This window comes from Chionomys nivalis, chromosome 1 (genome assembly GCF_950005125.1).
Source record: "Chionomys nivalis chromosome 1, mChiNiv1.1, whole genome shotgun sequence".
Lineage (NCBI taxonomy): Eukaryota > Metazoa > Chordata > Mammalia > Rodentia > Cricetidae > Chionomys > Chionomys nivalis.
Window position 1 is genome coordinate 22493619 of NC_080086.1, and position 21606 is coordinate 22515224.

At 42.1% G+C, this 21606-nt stretch overlaps 1 pseudogene; it reads left to right on the top strand.

Moving 5' to 3' along the window:
• The first annotated feature begins 7750 nt into the window (after positions 1 to 7750).
• LOC130886824 (killer cell lectin-like receptor subfamily B member 1A) lies at positions 7751 to 16566 on the top strand (annotated as a pseudogene).
• Positions 16567 to 21606: the final 5040 nt, after the last annotated feature.

The following is a 21606-nucleotide window of genomic DNA, read 5'->3' on the forward strand; positions in this document are numbered from 1 at the left end:
GCATGTCCCACTACCTCCTTTAACTTAACCTGTTTCTCTTCATCAACATCTTGCCTTGGGCCTTTGGTCTTTCTATTATTCTGTATGTCCTACTTTTCGGCCTCCTCTGTGTCTGGCTGATTGGTGGCTGGCATCTCCCTGGCGTCTCTTTTCTCCCTCACCCTTGTATCCTGAATTTGTCCTCCTTGTTAGTCTCCCTGCCCAGAAGTTTCACTCTACCTCTGCCCTTGCTATTGGCCATTCAGCTTTTATTTGACCAATCAGGTGTCTTAGGCAGGCAAGGTAAAACAACAGCACATCTTAACATAATTAAACAAATATAATCCTACAAACGTGCTATGGGAAGAGTTGTTGGCCAATATAGAGAACCACCCACAATAAGCTCCTAGTAACCAAACTCCTCCTTCTCTTGGACCCCCTAAAAGGAAGCTCCAAGCAACAGTCAGTGCCCTAAAGTACTCACTCCTGCTGCTGGAAGTCCTCTTTCCTGTGTATTCTAATCTGTACGACAGCCTTGCTTTAGATAAAGTTCCCCAGCTACTTTAATACTCCTTGAAAGAGGAACCAAAAACCTGCAAACACTCCACCATGACCTGGCTACTGGTAACATATTTCATTTACATATATGGTTATTGATAATGGATATTACCCTGTTCCTAAACTGGGTAGCAACAGTGACTTTCCTGAAAAAAACTATTTTTCAAATAATAAGGCAGAGTGTGTAATGATTTGCCAACATTTGGGGTAATCCACAGATAGAGCTGAACCCCAAGTTTGACTGCACTGCTGTGCACTACCCCAACACCACTTCAAGGCCCCTTCTCACACGCCTGTGAAAATGAAATCAGAGCATGCCGTGCATGTGTGCTTTGCCTTCATCCTAAATTCCCAGCAAATGACACTGAAAGCAGGTAACCTGTAACCGCTGTCTTCATTGGGGTTTCTGTTATTTCAGTGGGACACTGTGATCAACAAGCCAGTTGAGGAAAGGGTTTATTTGACTCCCACTCCTATATTACTGGTCATCACCAAAGGGTCAGGACAGGATCTCAAACAGAGCAGACACATTGAGGTAGGAGCTGGTGTAGAGGCCGTGGAGGGGTTCTGCTTACTGGATTGTTTCCCATGACTTTTTCAGCCTGTTTTTTTTTTTTTTTTTTTTCTCGAGACAGGGTTTCTCTGTGGCTTTGGAGCCTGTCCTGGAACTAGCTCTGTAGACCAGGCTGGTCTCGAATAGAACCCAGTACTACCAGCCCAGCGATGGCACCACTTATGAGGACTGAGCCCTCCTGATAAATCACTAATTAAGGAAATATCCTACAGGCTTGCCTACAGCCTGATCTTGAAGCTTTATTTTTGTTTGTTTGTTTGTTTTGTTTTGTTTTGGTCTTTTTGAGACAGGGTTTTTCGGTAGATTTGCAGCCTGTCCTGGAATTTACTCTGCAGATCAGGCTGGCCTCAAACTCACAGAGATCCACTGATGTAGGTGGGTCTTCTATCTACCTGTCGTTTCATTGGTTAATTAATAAAGAACCTATTTGGCCTGAGAGGTCAGAACATAGGTGGGTGGAGTAGACAGAACAGCATGCTGGGAAGAAGGGAAGTGAGGCAGATGCCATACTTCTACCCAAGACGGATGGTGGTTAGAATCTTCCCAGTAAGCCACCCCTTCGTGGTGGTACACAGATTATTAGAAATGGGTTAATCAAGATGTGAGAGTTAGGCAATAAGAGGCTAGAACTAATGGACCAGGCAGTGTTTAAATGAATACAGTTTCCATGTAATTATTTCAGGGTATAAGCAGCTGGGAGCTGGGCGGCGGGAATACAGCTCATGGCTCTTTTCACAACAATCCACCTGTCCCTGCCTCCTGAGTGTGCTGAGATTAAAGGTATGCACCATCACCGCCCTGCCCTGAAGCAATTTCTTAATTGGTGTTCTCTCTCCTCAAATGACTTCAGTGTTCGTCAACTTGACATAAAACTATCCAATACAACAGTTAAACATTTCTGAAAAGACAACAATCAAATTCCAAGGCTGAATGTCATTCCTCTGCATTTGACTGGCTTTGTTCAGATGCTTAGAGTCAGACATCTCCATTCATCAGCAGTGGTTTTCATGAGTAACACAGGAGAGGAAATCCCCACTGGGATTTGCTACTGACTTGCTTCAATTTGTCACTTGGGACACTAAGGAGCACTACAGGATGATATAGACTGATAGTTAATTCATAGAATCTATTTGTCTTAACAGGGTGAAGTGGGTTCATACATAGAATGCATAGAACACAAACAGTAACAATATCTTATCTTTTCACTGTATCCTGAAATTTCCTCTTCATCTACTGGAAATTCTGAAGAATTTTAGAAACTGGAGACCAAGTGTTTAAACACCTGAGCCTATGGAGAATAGTCTCATCTCAGTCAAACCACCACAGTCCATAGAGAGCTACATTTTATACAGTATTATAAAATAGAAATAAGATAAAATTCAGGTGTTTGAATACTTGATCTCCATCTTGTGGCATGGTTTGTGTAGGATTAGGAGGTGCAGCTTTGGAGGAAACATGTCACTGGGAGTGGCCTTTATCCAGGCATCATTCCCAGTTTGCTCTCTCTGCTTGCTGTTTGCGATTCAAGATGTGAGGTCTCAGCTTCTGCTCCAACCACCATGCCTGCCTACTGCCTTCCCTTCCCCCTCCATGACCGTGAAGACCTCCTAATCCACTGGAACTGTAAACTCAAACAACCCTTTCTTTACCTTAGTCACCGTGCTGAATAGTTTTACGTCAACTTGACACAGACTCAATGATGAACTCTGATGTGGAAGCATAAGCCAAAGAAACCCTTCCTAGCTTGCTTTGGTCAAGGTGTTTCATCACAGCAAGAGTAACCCTAAGATAAATCGGTACCAGGATTGAAGGGTATTTCTGTGACAGATCTAACCACATTGTTTTAGAGAGGATTATGGAAGGGCTTTGGAACTTTGTGCAAGAAAAACCATTGAGTGTTCCATACTGTGTGAGCTGTTATGTAGGAGCTTGGAAGAATAGAATATTCAGAACAATGCAAAAGACTGAGGCTTTTCTTGTGATGTCTCAAAGGGACATTTAAAGTCTCTAACTGGGACATTTGTTATTTGAATTAATATTCTGACGTCCTGGTTAACTGAGGCTGAAGAATCAGCTGTGATTAAGAAGACCCCAGAGCTACTAAAGTAGAATTTTTGCTTTGCTGAGATGCTATATGCTGGTCAGCTGGAGCTGAGCATTTAGCAGTAAGAAGAGACTTGGAATCGCTGAGGTGAAATCTCCTGGGAAGTTTTTCCTGAGAACATACAGAAGCTGGGTTTTAGACTTGGCCAAGGCTGAACCACAAGCTGGCAGCTGACCTTGGTAGTGTAAGTGTCACTCAGGTGGTATGGGTTTTGAAGGCACAAAGAGGTCATGGAAAGTAGTCGAGTGTGGCTCTTAGAGAGTCCAGGAGAGGCCACTGGTAAAGGTGCAGCAACAGCCATATTTCAAGGCCTAGGATTGAAGGCAGGGTTCATGCAGAGAAGTTGAAGCTTGACGCCGTGAAGAGAGCCTATGAGAAGATCCTGGTGAAAGTGCAGCACAGTTGCAGTAGAAGACCCCAGAATTTTGGAGATGCTAGTGCATTGGGCTGACTGCCGAGGACAGCTGAAGTATGGAATGTAGGCCTGAGCCTGGGACACAAGCTGTGTGTACTGTAGAGGACCAAGCCAGAGAAGTGCTACAAACCCTACGGAGGAGACCAGATGGTTGTGAGCAAACCCGAGACATTCACTAATTTGTTATTTACACTATTGGGAGTTGGGTTTTCCTCTGATCTGATTGTGACAATATCCTGGTTCTTCCTTCTTGAAGTAAGAAAGTGTTTAACTTAATTTTGATGCTATAGGATCCCACCATTTAGAGGCTTTGAATTTAAAAAGTGACTTTAAGGAAATCTCTTTTCTTCTTCTTCTTCACTTGATATGAGAGTGTCTGACTTGGCTTGTGTAGTCCCGCTCTAAGGCTCTAGGCCTGGAAATTTTTGGAAGAGTCAGCACATCCCACAGACCTGTGTCCTCCACTCTCTGTAGCTCTGACAGACGAAGTCCTTCCACTGGTGAATGATGTCACATCCACATGGACTTTCAGGACAGGGCTGAGCAGCACATGTGGCTCCCTCCTCACTGCTCTTCCTGTTGTGTCAGTCACACGTGTTTCCCACAGTCTTGTCCTCACTTCTGTATCTCACAGTTTCCTTCACAGCATGGATGCTTCCAGAGGATTCTAGAGCTTCAATTCATGTCGACTGTAACTATGGAGTACACGTGTTAATATTTATTTTTATAGCACAGCATAATATACTATGTATCTTAATTGCTGATAACTTGTGGAAAATGGTCACTTAAATTTCAATTGAGGAAAAATTTCACTCACCCTGAGCTTCCCCTTAGATAAGAGCTCAAAATAGATGGTTACCGGAATCAAAACAAGAAGTGTCCTTTGGCTTTGGTTAAAAAAAAAGAGAGAGAGAGAGAGAGACCAGATACTATACCTTCTTAACATAGAAGAATGTGATGGGAACAGACACAGAGACCCACAGTCAAAGGTTGGGGGAGTACAGGAACTCCACAGGATATGGGGAGCAAGGATTATAGGAGCAGAGGGTCAAGGAGACCAGGAGTCAACTAGCAGGGCTCATGGAGGTACACACAGACTGAATCAGGGAGCTTGCATGGGTCTGCATTAGGCCCTCTGGATACATGCTGTGGTCTTCACCTTGGGGTCTCTGGGGGACCCAAAACAGTGACAGTTGAGGGCATATCTATCTCTTTTTCCCCACTGTGGGACACCTTTCCTCCTGCTGGGCTGCCTCATTAAGGTTTGCTGTGGGGATTATGACTGCTCTTAATACATGCTGTTATCCTGCCTTCATTGAAGGAAAATGAAGACAGGGAGAGAGGAGGCAGGAGCAGGGAGAGAATGGGAAGAGGGGAGGATGGGAACTCTTCAGTCAGGATCTATTGTATGAGAAAAGAAAAAAAAGACAATAGTGTGTAAGCTGTGTGAGCGGAACAGACACCCAGGTCAAAACTACCTAGAAACCCTCAGAGGCAAGTGTGGGTGGGTGTGGACACACACATCAGAGCATTCATTCACAGGACACTTCCCGTTGATCATTTCACTTACAGAAGTAGGAGTTTATTGCTGTTCACCAGTTCAGGGTCACATCTCCCATTCACAATGGACACACCAAGGGTCTGCTCCAAGGTAGAAGACCCCACTCCAGGGATTCTGTGTGCATCACCTTCATCTCGTCCCCCAGGTCAGTAGCTTTATTTTTCCTACTGGCATTTGAATATCTTCCAGAGCTATGGTTTCCTCATACAGTTTTGTTGTTGCTTTGAAGGTGAGCAGCTCTCTGTCCATACTGAAAAGAGTAGATGCTCACAGCTTTAGAGATAAGAAGCTCATTTACACCACTTCAGTCAGTTAATGTGAGACATGGCAGCACTGTTTTCAGCTTCAGTCACAAGACCCTGAAGTAGGGATGCTTTACATCTACAAGGAAAGGGATGCTTCTAGCAGAGAGATTCACCATAAAGCATCTTGCCTGGTCCAAACTTCTACAGAACACAAACACAAAGACTCAGTTCCACAGCATCCTAGCACTGAGCACTGGTGGAATCAGCACACTATCTCCCGAGGATTTGAAATCTGAGGGAAGGAAATGGGAACTAATGTGGAAGATTGAGGTGATACAAATACGAAGGATACAATGACTTAAGGGTGGAAGAAAAGAAACAAACAGTGAGGCAGAAAATAGGCCTAAAATGGCCAAGGTACAGTGTGAGATTTTGTGATGTAACTTAGCATCCTTATAAGATACTGCAATGCGTACATTTAATCTTTCCATATTGTGCCAAGAATGTGAATAACAACTTTTTAAAGATTCTTGTCAACAACTATTAAATTAGCAGATTTTTTAATCAGAAAAAGTCTTTGAATCACCAAATGAGCTTCATTATAATCTGTACAAGTGGTCTGCGAAAAGTGGGGGATTTGGGTAACTATATGAAAGATTTCTTGGAGCCAGTCATTTGTGGTAGGCACAAGAATGTCTTTTTTTTTTCCCTGTCTATACCTGTAAAAGTAGAAGGAACTTAAAGAGCTTAAGGTTTGGGGTTTGATTTCCCACTGAGTCCAGTCAGCCCTGCCAGTGAGTGCATGGGTGAAGGCCGTGTCCTGGAGCATAGGGTGCTTCTTAGAGACTGTATCCTGGAAGAAGACTGAATCTCCTACTCCTAGCCGCCATCAGTTGTCAATATGTTCCCAGGCTGGGGTGGAACCTCATGCCCAACTCCCCCACAATCTTTTGTCAGACTTGAGCTTTTGAAGGTCTTGTGCAGGCCATCACAAACGGTGCAAGTTCATCTCTATAACTGCCGTGTTATGTCCAGAAGATGGTGTTTCCTTGTAGTTATCCAGCACTTCTGGTTCTGCAGTCATTCTGCCCCTTTCTGTGATAATGCCCGAGCATTGGTTGGGAATGGGAGGGGATGCAGATGTTCCACTTAAGGTGGAGGACTTCTTAGTTTTTTTACTCTCTACATACTGACTACTTGTGACTGGTGCAAACATAGAATTCTGTTGTTCTGCTTCTTCCTTGGGTGGCTGGCTGCAGTGGTCCATGGGGTGGAAAAAGCAGAAGTGGCGAATGAGATTTAAATGGCTGTCAGTAAGACAGAGACAGCCCTTGAGGAGATGACTTTGATGAATCAGCTCAGCTTTTTTCCAGAGTATAAGAAATATATAGGAATGGGGACCTGGGGACAAACCCTAATTTGTATTAAGCAGCACGCTCCTATCATAAGGCTTCGTATGTGGCAGCAGGGTCCTATAGCAAAGCTCCTGTACAAGTCTCATCTACCTTAAGAGCATCAGGAGAAAGGCTTCTAGCAGGAAACTGTGCCAGGGGTCATGCTGAAGATAAATCAGGATTCCAGACTTGGAGACAGCTTTCTTAGGAAAGTCCTCCCAGCCAAGAGACATCCTCCAGATAGCAGAAGGTAGAGAGCAGGAAATATCAGTGGATGGAGAGGGAGTCCTCCATGTTTCAGAGCTTGGAGAAAGCTGCCAGGCTGTGGTAGACTGCAGCATCTGATCAGCAGGGCCACTCAACAGATCCCCATCACTCGGGAAGTGGAGGCAGCAGAATGAGGAACTCAAGGTCATCTTCAGCCACACAGATAGTTAGAGGTCAGCCTGGACCAATGGACAACTCTCTCTCTCAGAAACAGAACAGAGCACAGCAAAAGCAATTATCGATGTACTATATTTAAGGAAAGTACACTGTGAAGGCAACACGCACACAGTGTTGTATGGTTTTAGTTTGCATGTGTGTGCATATGCTTGTGTATGTAGTGTGGTATTAGTCACACTTCCAGATCATCTGTCCATTAGGGGGCTTCAGAACTCAGCCAATAGGAGGCACTACCTCAATTGAAATACTGAAAATATGGTGTGGACTCTTGAGATGCCCTCCTTGGAAGCCATAACTTTAATCCAAGTTGGAGAAGAACATTGTAGACCTCAGTGAAGCAGACCCCATATTGAGGAATAGAATCACATTCTATAGCATCAAAAGTCACAATTACCACAAAAGTGATCATCAAACATATCTCTTGGATAAAAGAAGGTGCTCCTTAGGGACACGTTGACTCCATTCCCACAACAAACATGCCGTTTGATTTACAGCACTCAGTGGTTTTCAACAGATCTTCACATCTACCAAGACTGAGTCACCCAATGAGTCTTATGCAGAGTACGTGCATGAGCATTCATTTTCTTTCCTACTTTATCAGAGAAAACAGCTGAACATAATGAAGTATTCAGCTCATGGAATTTTGTTTTACGTTGGCAGAGAAACACCCACATCCGCAGCCCACCCTCTATTTGAATCCAGTTGTCCACGTTAATCCAAACCACCTTTAACCTTCATCCTAGATGTACTCAACTGACATAAGCAAGTAACCAGGTGTTTAACTTCACAGATGCCTGCCAGTGCCCACGTTCCCACAGGTTGGCTCTGAAACTCAGTTGTGCTGGGCTCATCCTTCTTCTCCTGACTGTGATTGGACTGAGTGTTTTAGGTTAGTGAGGTGAGAGCTTTTGCTTCAGAATTGTTCCTCTAGATATCAGGTCGTCTTCACGTGGTTGGTCCCCTTTAGCTGGGAGATGTGTCCCATGTGCAGTGCAGAAGCTTCCCATTTCTGTGCTTCTGAGTTTCTCTGAGAGCCGTTAGGGGCTATTACACATGAAAGGCTCTCTAGCAGACCCAACCAGACTTGCAGGTTTTGTCCTTTTCCCTTTCCTCTCACTGAACTTCTAGATTACACTCATAAACTAGTCCCCAAGTCCAGTCCATTCCTCTATTTGGCCATGGAATACTCTTGAGGCTGTGCACCAAGATTCAATTTTCAAAACATCAATGTCCAGCAATCAAAGTTAATTATTTGGCTACAATGCTTAACCTTTCCACTCAAGACTTACAACTCATCCTCCCACAGACTTCTTTTCTCCTCAACAACCCAGTCCTGCAAAAACACCTGCTGCTGCCTATGCCAGATCAAGAGGCAGCTTCTCCCTGCTCCCTTCAGGTTAATAAATCTCTTTTGTGATAAAAACTTAGTGGCTGTGTATGTTCTTAGCTGACTCCAAGCACCCAACAACACATATCCACCCAGAACATAAAAAACAAAAACAAGCCATAATTGTGACATAAACAACAATGTAGATAGAAAACTAAAAGGCTCAAGTGTTTAATTTCTTAATTGGCTTCTGAACTCCAGTGGCAGAAAGCTGCCTTCCTTGGAGACAGTGTGAAAATACTCATTTTAAAGATGGGAATTCAGACATGATTTTGGTAATTTACGAGTTTCTTTAAAGCCATTAGATGGCTGGGCGGTGGTGGCGCACGCCTTTAATCCCAGCACTCGGGAGGCAGAGGCAGGCGGATCTCTGTGAGTTCGAGACCAGCCTGGTCTACAAGAGCTAGTTCCAGGACAGGCTCCAAAACCACAGAGAAACCCTGTCTCGAAAAACCAAAAAAAAAATAAATAAATAAAAAAAAAATAAAGCCATTAGATGATATGTGGTCTGAAATCACATGTTCTGTGTTTTTCTTCTTTGTTTACACATTCTTTCTCCAAACTGGTTCCTCAGTGGCTGATATTTTACCCTCAGTCCTTATGGTCAGCTTTGTTGAAATAACTCGATTTCCTGAATTGGGAAGAAAAACATCCATTCCACCATACACTTCAGTATTTAATCCTCTCTGTTTGTTTTCTTCTTTGCTAGTGCGAGTCTTAATACAAAATCCATCAATAGAAAAATGCAGAGTGGATATTCCAAGGATTGCGGCTAGCTCAACAGGTAATCATTGACCAAGGTTTCTGTCTCAAAGAAACACACATAGGTCTACATTAATCATAAACTAGCTCTCCTAGTAGCTAAAGGTATTTTTTTATTTTGTAACAAATTTCTTTCTTTCTTTTTTATTTATTTATTTTATTTATTTTTTTATTTATATATTTATTAAAGATTTCTGCCTCCTCCCTGCCACCTCCTCCCATTTCCCTCATCAAGTCCCCTTCCCTCATCAGCCCTAAGAGCAATCAGGGTTCCCTGCCCTGTGGGAAGTCCAAGGACCACCCACCTCCATCCAGGTTTGGTAAGGTGAGCATCCAAACTGCCTAGGCTCCCACAAAGCCAGTACGTGCAGTAGGATCAAAAACCCATTGCCATTGTTCTTGAGTTCTCAGTAGTCCTCATTGTCCGCTATGTTCAGCGAGTCCGGTTTTATCCCATGCTTTTTCAGACCCAGGCCAGCTGGCCTTGGTGAGTTCCTGATAGAACATCCCCATTGTCTCAGTGTGTGGGTGCACCCCTCGTGGTCCTGAGTTCCTTGCTCGTGCTCTCTCTCCTTCTGCTCCTGATCTGGACCTTGAGATTTCAGTCTGGTGCTCCAATGTGGGTCTCTGTCTCTGTCTCCTTTCATCGCCTGATGAAGGTTAATATTCAGGAGGATGCCTATATGTTTTTCTTTGGGTTCACCTTCTTATTTAGCTTCTCTAGGATCACGAATTATAGGCTCAATGTCCTTTATTTATGGCTAGAAACCAAACTGACTGGGAGAAGATCTTCACCAACCCCGCAACTGACAAAGGTCTGATCTCCAAAATATATAAAGAACTCAAGAAACTAGACTGTAAAGTGCTAATCAACCCAATTATAAAACGGGGCACTGAGCTGAACAGAGAATTCTCAACAGAAGAAGTTCAAATGGCCAAAAGACACTTAAGGTCATACTCAACTTCCTTAGCGATCAGAGAAATGCAAATCAAGACAACTTTAAGATACCATCTTACACCTGTCAGAATGGCTAAAATCAAAAACACCAATGATAGCCTTTGCTGGAGAGGTTGTGGAGAAAGGGGTACACTCATCCATTGCTGGTGGAAATGCAAACTTGTGCAACCACTTTGGAAAGCAGTGTGGCAGTTTCTCAGGAAATTCGGGATCAACCTACCCCTGGACCCAGCAATACCACTCTTGGGAATATACCCAAGAAATGCCCTATCATACAACAAAAGTATATGCTCAACTATGTTCATAGCAGCATTGTTTGTAATAGACAGAACCTGGAAACAACCTAGATGCCCTTCAATGGAAGAATGGATGAAGAAAGTATGGAATATATACATATTAGAGTACTACTCAGCAGTAAAAAACAATGACTTCCTGAATTTTGCATGCAAATGGACGGAAATAGAAAACACTATCCTGAGTGAGGTGAGCCAGACCCAAAAAGAGGAACAGGGGATGTAGCTCAGGGTTTTTATTAATTAATTCTTACGTAAACCTTAACCCATAATTCTTGTCTGTGTTAGACATGTGGTTTGGTACCTTTCATGAGCTAGGCATTCTCATCTGTGTCTTCTATGTCTGGGTAACGACTGCAGACTGAATCTTTCCTCTTGCCAGAATTCTCCTGTTTTCATTGCTCGGACTCTACTTCCTGCCTGGTTGCCACACCTCTACTTCCTGTCTGGCTACAGGCCAATCAACCACTTAATTAAACAAGTACAAGAAGCAAATCTTTACAGGGTAAAACCATTGTTTCACAGCAGGTAATTTTTACAGCTTGATTTTCCCAAGAATAACAATTGACATTTGCTATTTACCAAGGCTTACGTGAGCGGAGGCTTCAAACTCTCAACCATAAAGACAGCTCCATGATCTTACATTAGAAAAAATTGCAGTATAGAAATGTATGGAGGTCTCATGACTGGTATTTGATACTGCTGGGAACTTTTTTGAAACAATGTAACCTTGACGCCTGAGATATTAATCACTTTGTCATGCTGCCTCCAATGCTATCACATCACACTAGACCAATAACTTCAAAAATATCCTAATAGAATATTTGTTTAATCAAATATGTTAATGTTAGCTCTGTCTAGTTGATTGATAGAAAAGAAAATGAATTCCTTGTTGTTTGTATTTTTTTTCATCATAACAATAATCTCTTCGCAGCACATGTTACTAAAAGTGTGTGTTAGCAAAACAACTACTGTGTGTGCAGCAGGGACAGATAAAAATTTATCCTGTCTGCTCCTCACTTCAGAGAGTCCAGTTCAGCTAACATGCCCCAATGACTGGATGACATACCGAAATAAATGCCTACAGTTTTCTCAAGAGACCAGTGTTTGGAAGGAAGGTCTATCTGACTGCGCTAGAAAAAGAGCCACTTTGCTGCTCATTCAAGACCAAGAAGAACTGGTAAGTTGTTCTATAAAACAGAGTCGTGAACACATTTCTGTAGCTGTACCAACGTCTCTAAACTTAACAGATCTTCCATGCAAAGGCAGTGGAGACTTTACATTGTGGAAGCTAAGTCTGAGAGACTAGAGGGACGTGTGAGCCAAAAACTGCATATGTAAGGTGAGTGGCCTAGGATCGTAAATGCTGGGCACAGATTCCTCAAGGGAGGAAGAATGAACTGTGCTGAGAACTCAGGACGGACACAGGTGACACTTGACCTAGGTGTCGGGAGGCTGTGGAATGAGTCACAGCACACAGGCTCAGCTTAAGTCCTCTCCTCTGCTTTGATTGTAGAGATTCGTAAAGGATTCGATAAAGGAAAAAGGTAATTCATTTTGGATTGGACTAAATTACTCCATGTCAGAGAAGCACTGGAGATGGATAAACGGCTCCACTTTAAGTTCTGATGTGTGAGTATTAGAGGAGCTCACTCGAATATTCATTTCAGGTCATTTTACTGTAGGGCTCTAATAAGGATACCAAAGATTAAAGATGTTCAGAAGTGTTTGAAAATTTGATTACAAAGGTGGCTTAAAATTTTCATGTATAAAATGATTCTAGCCTTTTATAAGGTCAAGTGTGTAGGTATATATACAATGGAGTTCTGCAGCTGAGGATTAAACTAACTTCTTAGGAAAGAAAATGCGTTTTTCATATGTTAAAAGTTTTCATAAACAATTTTTTTCTTTTTTATTGGTTTTTATTGAGCTCTACTTTTTTCTCTGCTCCCCTCCCTTCCTCTTCCCTCTCCTTCAGACCTATCCCAAGGTCTGCATGCTCCCAATTTACTCAGAAGGTCTTGTCTTTTTCTATTGCCTATTTAGATTAGATCTATGCATGTCTCTCTTAGGGTCCTCATTTTTGTCTCGCTACTCTGGGATTGTGATTTGTGAGGTGGTTTTCTTTGCTTTATATTTAAAAACAACTTATGAGTGAGTACATGTGATAATTGTCTTTCTGGGTCTGGGTTACTTCACTCAAAATGATGTTTTCTAGCTCCATCCATTTGCCTGCAAAATTCAAGATGTTATTTTTTTCTGCTGTGTAGTAAACAGAGTACTCTCAACAAAGGATTATAAAATTCCTGAAAGGCACTTAAATAAATGTTCAACATCCTTAGTCATCAAAGTAATGCAGATCAAAACAACTCTGAAATTCCATCTTACACCTGTAAGAATGCCCAAGATCAAAAACACTGATAACAGCTTATGCTGGACAGGTTGTGGGGTAAAGGGAACACTCCTACATTGCTGGTGGGAATGCAAGTTGGCATAGCCTTTTTGAATGTCAGTGTGGCAATATCTCAGAAAATTAGGAAACAACCTTCCTCAGGACCCAGTAATACCACTTTTGGGTATATATACAAAGGATGCTCAATTGTGCCACAAGGACACGTGCTCAAATGTGTTCATAGCATCATTGTTTGCCATAGCCAGAACCTGGAAACAACCTAAATGCCCCTCGACCGAAGAATGGATAAGGTAAATATAGTACAGTTACCCAATGGAGAATGCCTTTTAAAATGCCTACTTAGAGCCTGTAGGCAGAAGGAATTTTTCTTTTGTCACTCTAATATTTTTTATATTTTTCAAAGATTTTCTTGAGTGGTCCTTTCCATGCTGTGGTGAAATGAGCCATAGTGTGCAGTGAGGCCAGTAGCTCAGGTCACAGCCAGCAAAGGAAGAGTGAGTGGGGAAGGGAAGGCAGTGTCAGCCGGGAGCTTTGTCAGCTGAGAGAAATGTCCTCATTGTCACAGGCTGCAGTGTGGCTTAGCTGAGTTGTGAAAGCTACAATTATTTGAGGAGCTGTGATGAAAACAGACCTTAGTCAAGATAAACAAGAAAGGAAAATCATTTTGGTTCACAGTTCAGGGGCCTCAAGTCCATCTTCATCTTGCTGCATTGCTGCTGGCCCTGTGGCAGTGCAGAAATGTTATATAAATTCAGGCAAAGTTGCTCACCTCAAGATGGGCAGGATGGAGAGGAGATAGCAAGCCCTTGGGTGGGATGAAAAGCAGAGATTTGCCCTCAAAGGCTGCTTCCCACCATAACCTACATCTTTCTGGGAGCCTCATTTTGTTTGGTGGGAACTCCTTGATGGAGTTAGTACTCCCATGATCCAGTCACCTTTAACACTGTGACAGCTATCCTTCACATCCTTTTGGGGTACTGAATATCAAAAGTATATTTGTGTGTGTTGTGGCTCACAAAGAAGCCATTAGCTTTTTGGTGTCTTCTCACTTTCTTATTGTTGAGATTATCATGGTAACTGTGCAATGAGAGACCTGACATTTCAGAGCTATACTGTAGATTTTAGCATAATCATGAATTTTTGTATAACAGAACAGAATATTCATTCCCTTCATAAGCAAAATATGTAGGAATCAGCAAAATTCCTATACATTGCTTTCTATGAGGTTTTCAGAAGGGATATTGAGAACTGTTTATTAATCTTGCTTGAATAAACAAACAAATCTTACAAGAAAATGTACTTCTTGTTATTCAGAACACATCAGATTGAAATGTAAAATGCTGATTTAGATTCACTTAAAATGTAATGAAAATTTGTTAAGTATAGAAATTGATAAACATAAAAGTTGGCATAGAGTAGAGAAATGTATGTGAAGTATAGGAATTAATGGATTAATCTTGGCTGCTCTGTCCTTTACTCTGAGGACAAAAGGGCTCTGTGATTAGACTAAAGGGATTGAGAAGCCTGGAGGCTGCTGTGCTCAGTAGGAAGTGTCAATCAAGGAAGCCCCGCCTTTGCTTTAACTCTCTGTCTCTGGCTTCAGGTAAGGGAAAGGGAGAGAGTAACAGTTTCCCCCACAGGGTTATTTGGGGATTAATAAGGAATGTCAGAGAACTCTCCTGGAGTCCAGTAGGAGAAAGCCTGGGAGGCCTTAAAGGGATTGTGAAAGGAAGTCCTTGACTACACAGATCAGCCACAGGGAAACGATGCTGAGAACTGAAGACAGATCCTGAGGATGGAGAATCCAGGGAAATCGTGGCTGGATTGCAGGCTGACCACTAGGATGGCATCAGGTTCACATCTCAAGCTCAAGGTCTCCACTAAGAGCTGAACAAAGGAAGGACACCCGTGAGGAGCCTGGCCACTGTCAGATGCCACCTTCTTTTAAGACCTTTGAGTGTGGTAGAACTCATCTCTCCCTTACAGTAAACCCTGATACTGGGTGTTAGTGCTTAAATTCTAGTTGTGTTTCCCCCAGCCGGGGTCCATGGGAGCCATGCATGTGTGAAACCCATGTGTTAATCAGTAGTTGCCATCCTAAGGGAGTAGAATGAAAGGAATCCTGACTATGAGTATCATGAGCTGAGCCTCTTTCCTCCCCTGCCTTCAATTCTGTGATCTAGACCCTATGAGCTCACTCTGTATACTGGATACATTCATTGAGCACCTACTGTGTGTAACTGTTGTCACCCATCATGTATATCATAATCCTTTCACAATCATTAGCTAGTTAACCTCATATGTATGTATATGTATGTGTGTATTATATACATGTACATATGTGTGTATATATATGTGTGTGTGTACACATACATATAACTCCATGATCTTTGCTAATAATCTATTGGGATTGATTTATTCATTTTTGTTTATGTAAATGAGTGTTTGCCTGGCTTGTGTGTTTGTATGTGGACCACATGAATGCCTGTGTCCATGGAATCCAGAAAAGGGTACCAGATTTCTTGGTACTGGAGTTACAGATATTCTGAGCTGCCATGTGGGTGCTGAGAACTGAACTCAAGTTCTTTGCAAGAGCAGCCAGGACCCTTAACCACTGAGCCAAATCTCCACCTTCCAACCCTGTATATTAAATGAAACTGACACTCAAAAAATATTCTGTTCTTTTGATGTGTTAGTTGTGGAATGAGGAGATTACATGATGTGTTAGTAATGGAAGGAGGAGTTCACATGACATGTTAGTAGTGGGATGATGATATCACATGACATATTAGTAGTGAATGAGGCGATCACATAAAATGTTAGTAGTGAAATGAAAATGTCACATGACATGTTAGGAGTGAAAAGAGGAGGTCACATGACATATTAGTAGTGGAATGAAGAGGTCTCTATCTCTCAAACTGTCTCTGATTTATGCATCTTTATGAACATTGTTGCTGGAAGGTTTCTTTGCCAGTAAAGAAACAGCAGGTTTGCCGGGCGGTGGTGGCGCACGCCTTTAATCCCAGCACTTGGGAGGCAGAGGCAGGTGGATCTCTGTGAGTTCGAGACCAGCCTGGTCTACAAGAGCTAGTTCTAGGACAGGCTCCAAAACCACAGAGAAACCCTGTCTCGAAAAACCAAAAAAAAAAAAAAAAAGAAACAGCAGGTTTTAGAAGAGCTATGCCTTCAATGTTTATAACATTATATTTGTGCTTAGTACACTTAACAACTGTGCATTCTACTGTTTCCTTTAAATTCCATAGGAAAGCAATGACAAGACATTTATGAGAAAATCCTAAACACTAATAGTGGCTGTTCTCTTTCTCCTCAGACTGAACATCATAGGTGACTCTAAATTAAACAGCTGTGTCACTGCCTCAAAGGACAAAGTGGTTTCTGAGAAGTGTACTGCAGACAACAAGTGGATCTGCCAGAAGGAACCAAAATGAGTCCCTGAAACCAGGTGTAATGATTCCTAACTGGGAATCCCATCCCAATTACTCTACCATACAGATCTTTGCACTCCTTCTATCCAGACTGTCGGCCCAAATATTGCACAGTTGGTGACATAAAACATGGACTCTAAAACCACTGTGACTCTTACAGATGCCCATGTTCCGTTTCTTTATTCTGAAGAGAGGATAGAGACACTAATGTGCCGTTTCAGAGAAGTGCTCTGTGGACAGAAGCCCAGACAGCTGAGGAGCACTGGGTTCTTATCCTGGAGTCTGTGACCCTCACTCTCTGTGTCTGAGGTCATCTGCAAACAGCACAGAAGACCATTTGCAAAATCATTGTTAAAAGCTCTTAATGCGAGGACTGATGACACAGGCCTGTGTTAACAGCCCTGGGAAGGCTGAATCAGGAGGATAACCAGTTCAAGGCCAGCCTGGGTGTGGTGGATTAAATGAGGAATGTTCTCCATAGCCTTTGGCATTTTATCACTTGGTCTCCAGTTGGTGGCACTGTTTGGGGAGGTTTAGGAGTGCAGCCCTGCTGGAGGACATGTCCCTGAAGGTGGCTTTTGAGAGTAAAAGCCTCATGCGTAACTTGGTCTGCCTCATGCTTTTGGTTCAGGATATGAGCTCTGAGCTTCCTATTCCAGGCACCATGGTTTCTGCCAGCTTCCTGCCCTTATATACTTCTGGAACCAACAATAAACTCTTTCTACTATAGGTCACCTTGGTCATGGTAATTTATCATAACAGAAGAAACGTCACTAATATCCTGGGGAAGACAGTGAGTTAGTCAGAACCTACTAGGCAAACACTGCTCTTGGAATTAGAGTGAACATATTTGCCTACAAGTACAGCAAACATAGGTAACAATTAATCACCCTGGGACCTACTTCATTTTAGTTATGCACATACCTCTCTTCTGGTAACGCACTTGACGCCCTCGGTTCCTCTCTTGTACAGGCTATGTCCACACGCACACTTTTCTCTAAACAACGCACATAGCAATCTGCTAGCACCCAAGACCACCACACCCATAGAACTGCAAGCCCATTTGAATATAAGGAAAAAGTTATTCACCCCACAAAGGCAATCGGACATTGACAGTTTCTATTCAAACATACTATTAATGTATCTGTGAACATGGGTCAGTCTGGTCTAGGGGTGCACACTCAATAAGACAAACTGTGTTCTGAAGCAAATGAGTAAAGAGACCCTCCTGTTTACCATGGTAATCCTAGCACAGCTGAGTATGCATGTTATTAACAACATACGTGTGTAGTTGGAATTTTCTTTGGGCTGCCCACCAGCTCCTAAACAAAGACATGAAACATTATTAGTTATGAATTTTTTGTGTTAGCTTCAGCATGTCCCACTACCTCCTTTAACTTAACCTGTTTCTCTTCATCAACATCTTGCCTTGGGCCTTTGGTCTTTCTATTATTCTGTATGTCCTACTTTTCGGCCTCCTCTGTGTCTGGCTGATTGGTGGCTGGCATCTCCCTGGTGTCTCTTTTCTCCCTCACCCTTGTATCCTGAATTTGTCCTCCTTGCTAGTCTCCCTGCCCAGAAGTTTCACCTATACCTCTGACCTTGCTATTGGCCATTCAGCTTTTATTTGACCAATCAGGTGTCATAGGCAGGCAAGGTAAAACAACAACACATCTTAACATAATTAAACAAATATAATCCTACAAACGTGCTATGGGAAGAGTTGTCAGCCAAAATAAAGAACTACCCACATTAAGCTCCTAGTAACCAAAATCCTCCTTCTCTTGGACCCCCTAAAAGGAAGCTCCAAACAACAGTCAGTGCCCTGGAGTACTCACTCCAGCTGCTGGAAGTCCTCTTTCCTGTGTATTCTAATCTGTACTACAGCCTTGCTTTAGATAAAGTCACTTTCGTACTCCTTGAAAGAGGAACCAAAAACCTGCAAACACTGCACTGTGACCTGGCTAGTCGCAACATATTTTATTTACATATATGATTTTTGATAATGGACATTGCCCTGTTCCTAAACTGGGTAGCAACAGTGACTTTCCCAAGAGAATTAATTTTCAAATAATAAAGCAGAGTGTGTAATGATTTGTCAACATTTGTGGGTAATCCACTGATAGAGATGAACCCCAAGTTTGGCTGCACTGCTGTGCACTACCCCATTGAGCTACCGCCAGAGACAGATGCTGAAACCTTGCCAGTTGGCCACATCCCTCATGGTAAAATATAAAATAATGGAGATGGGTTAATTCTGGATGTAAGAGCTAGCTAACAATATGCTTAAGTAATATACAAAGTAGTAATTTAATTAATACAGTTTCTGTGTGGTTATTTTGGGATCTGGGCAGCTGGGAAATGAACAAGCGGCCTCCTTGCAACAAATTGGTGCTCTAACATGGTCAACTATATCCATGTAAATCCTGAGAGAGCTTGGAAAGTAATTCTAGACACTAAAAAACAAAGTTCAGCCACATTTTCCCCCCAAATGGGATTAGCTTACTGGCAGCATGCTGTGGCTCATTTAAGAGAGGTCTCTGATTCATCAGTAGCAGAAAAACAGCCATGTGGTTTTGAAACTGCAGCTTCCCTGCCATGGGCCATGCTGCTAATATGAACTCTGACTCTTTCAGGATGCCAACATTTAGATGAGGTTTGGGAGCAGAGCACTACGATTTGCTTAATGGTAACATAGACCAGTTGTATGCCTGAAAATGGGGCTGTGAGCATGGCTTGTGCTAAAAAGACCTCTGCCATACCATGTCAGACTGGGCGGAGCAAGCAGGCAGGGCCTTGTTTGCCCTAGCAATGATGCCACTTAGGTTTTTAAGAAACTCGTTGCATTTTAAGAAGCTGTCCTATTCAGAACAGATACACAATAAAGATAAATTCAGATGGAAAAGACCACTAAATGGGTCACAGTGTCGAATAAATATACATAGGCTTGGGAGAGAGAAGAAAAATAATATAGACAGTTATAACAAGAAGTAAATTTTTTTTAAAATAAAAGGTAAAATCTTTAAAGAGACAGAGTATAGTCAGCTTTAGATTAAAAGAAGTAAATAAAGAATAAGCCACATAAAGATGGGATATCTGGATTATGTATACTACTGTGTTTTATTTGAATTTTTTGACTGCAGAGAGACATTTGATACTCAGGTCTGCTAAGCCAAGCCAATATATATACTTTAAAGGTATCTTGATTTCAAAATATGGGTCTAAGGATTTGTTGCTTTGGAAAAGAGGTTCTTCTTTTGTTTCCACAGAGGATGAGAACCTGTGGAAACTTCCAGACTAACATGGTTTAATGGACCAAGGCCCCCTAAAAGGCTGCCTTGAGCTTCCCTCAAAAAATTACTTTGCCCAATAAACAGCAGGAAGCAGTTTGCACAGAACCATGCCCATATTATCAAATATTGTCTATAAATGCTTCTTTACATTTAAAGGGGGTTATACTATAGAGATTTGAATTGGTATTGATCTTGGTTTCTTGGTACAAATTTAAGATCAATTTTGTTTTTCTGCTCTTGATGAAGGTATTGTGTTTGTACAGCTCATTTCAAAATGTAATGTATAATTAAGAAATATGGGCTAATAGATAATCATCTATAATAGTCAAGCTTATAGTCATGTTAGTTAGATTTTCTAGATGTACAGAGATGTATTTCAGATGGATAGGCATTCTTCAAACCTTTCAAAGACTGCAGAATATGGCATTTAAAACATTTTAATAACTTAGGAATTTTCATGGCAATGAGACATATCTCCTCCTGGAAGCACCAATTAGTCCAAGAGGAAGATGGGCATCGAAGAGGTTCCTCATGGAGTTGGTTAGTCATTTTGGCACAAAACTGGTCTTTCCTGGAGTGCTTGATGCTATGCTATGTGAACTGGACATGCAGGATTCACAGAGAGATGATTGCTGAACTTGCCTAAAGGTGAGATGGTACTTCAGGGTTCCTGCTTCATGAAAGAGTCTGCTAGACATTCTGCAGGACACAGAAAAAGGTGACTGACAACTGCCAATATAGGCAGAACTGTCTTTGAAATTTCCAGCTTCATGGAAAACTCTGCCAGGTCCTGTGGGCCTGTAGGCTAAATATGGGATGGATGCCCCAACAGTACATGAGAACATTGGGTGACTGTCCAGGCAGTGAGAAGTCTCTGTTAATTCTAGAGTTTTGGAAGTTGCTTTCAATGAACTTCCTGTTTACTTAGGTAATATTATATCCTTCTGGAATCTTTGATAGAATTGAAGAGTAGATAGTAATAATATAGTTTTTCTTACTTGTGGTAAAAGATAAAGTAGATATAAATATTGTAAGTGAAATTCTTGCTTGATACCTATTTTGTTATATGTCATTTTACTATGTTAAAGTTAAAACCTTCCTTTTTATTTAAACAGAAAAGGGGAGGTGATGTGTGATTCCCCTCTGTATGCTGTGAATACCATTGGTGAATAAAGAAACTGGCTTGGCCTAATAGCATAGAACAGAGCTAGGCAGGGAAAACTAATCTGAATGCTGAGAGAAGGGAGGCAGAGGCAGAGAAGCCACGGAGACACTGCCAGAAACACACGTGCTGAAACCTTGCTAAGCCTTATGGTAAAATATAAAATAATGGGAATGGGTTGATTCTAGATGTAAGAGTTAGCTAACAATAGGCTTAAGTAATAGGCCAAGCAGCAATTTAATTAATACAGTTTCTATGTGGTTATATCAGGAGTCTGGGCAGATAGGAAACAAACAAGTGGCTGCCTTACTACACTAGTAGGTGTTCATGACCTCTAGACAAACGTCCATGAAGCCTGCTTGGGAACAAGGCCTTTTGTATGTGGGTGAAATTTGTATGACTTACTCTGTTTATTGGGCCACTGGCAATGGGACCAAGATCTATCCTTGATGTATGAGCTGGCTTTTTTGGAGTCCATTTCCTATGGTGGGATGCCTTGCTCACCCTTGATGCAGCAGGAAGGAGCTTGAACCTGCCTCAACATGATTTATATTGCTGGATAATTTTGTTTATTCATCATTTCTCTGTCTTCTGTTAGTGCTTTCTCTGTCCTTCTCT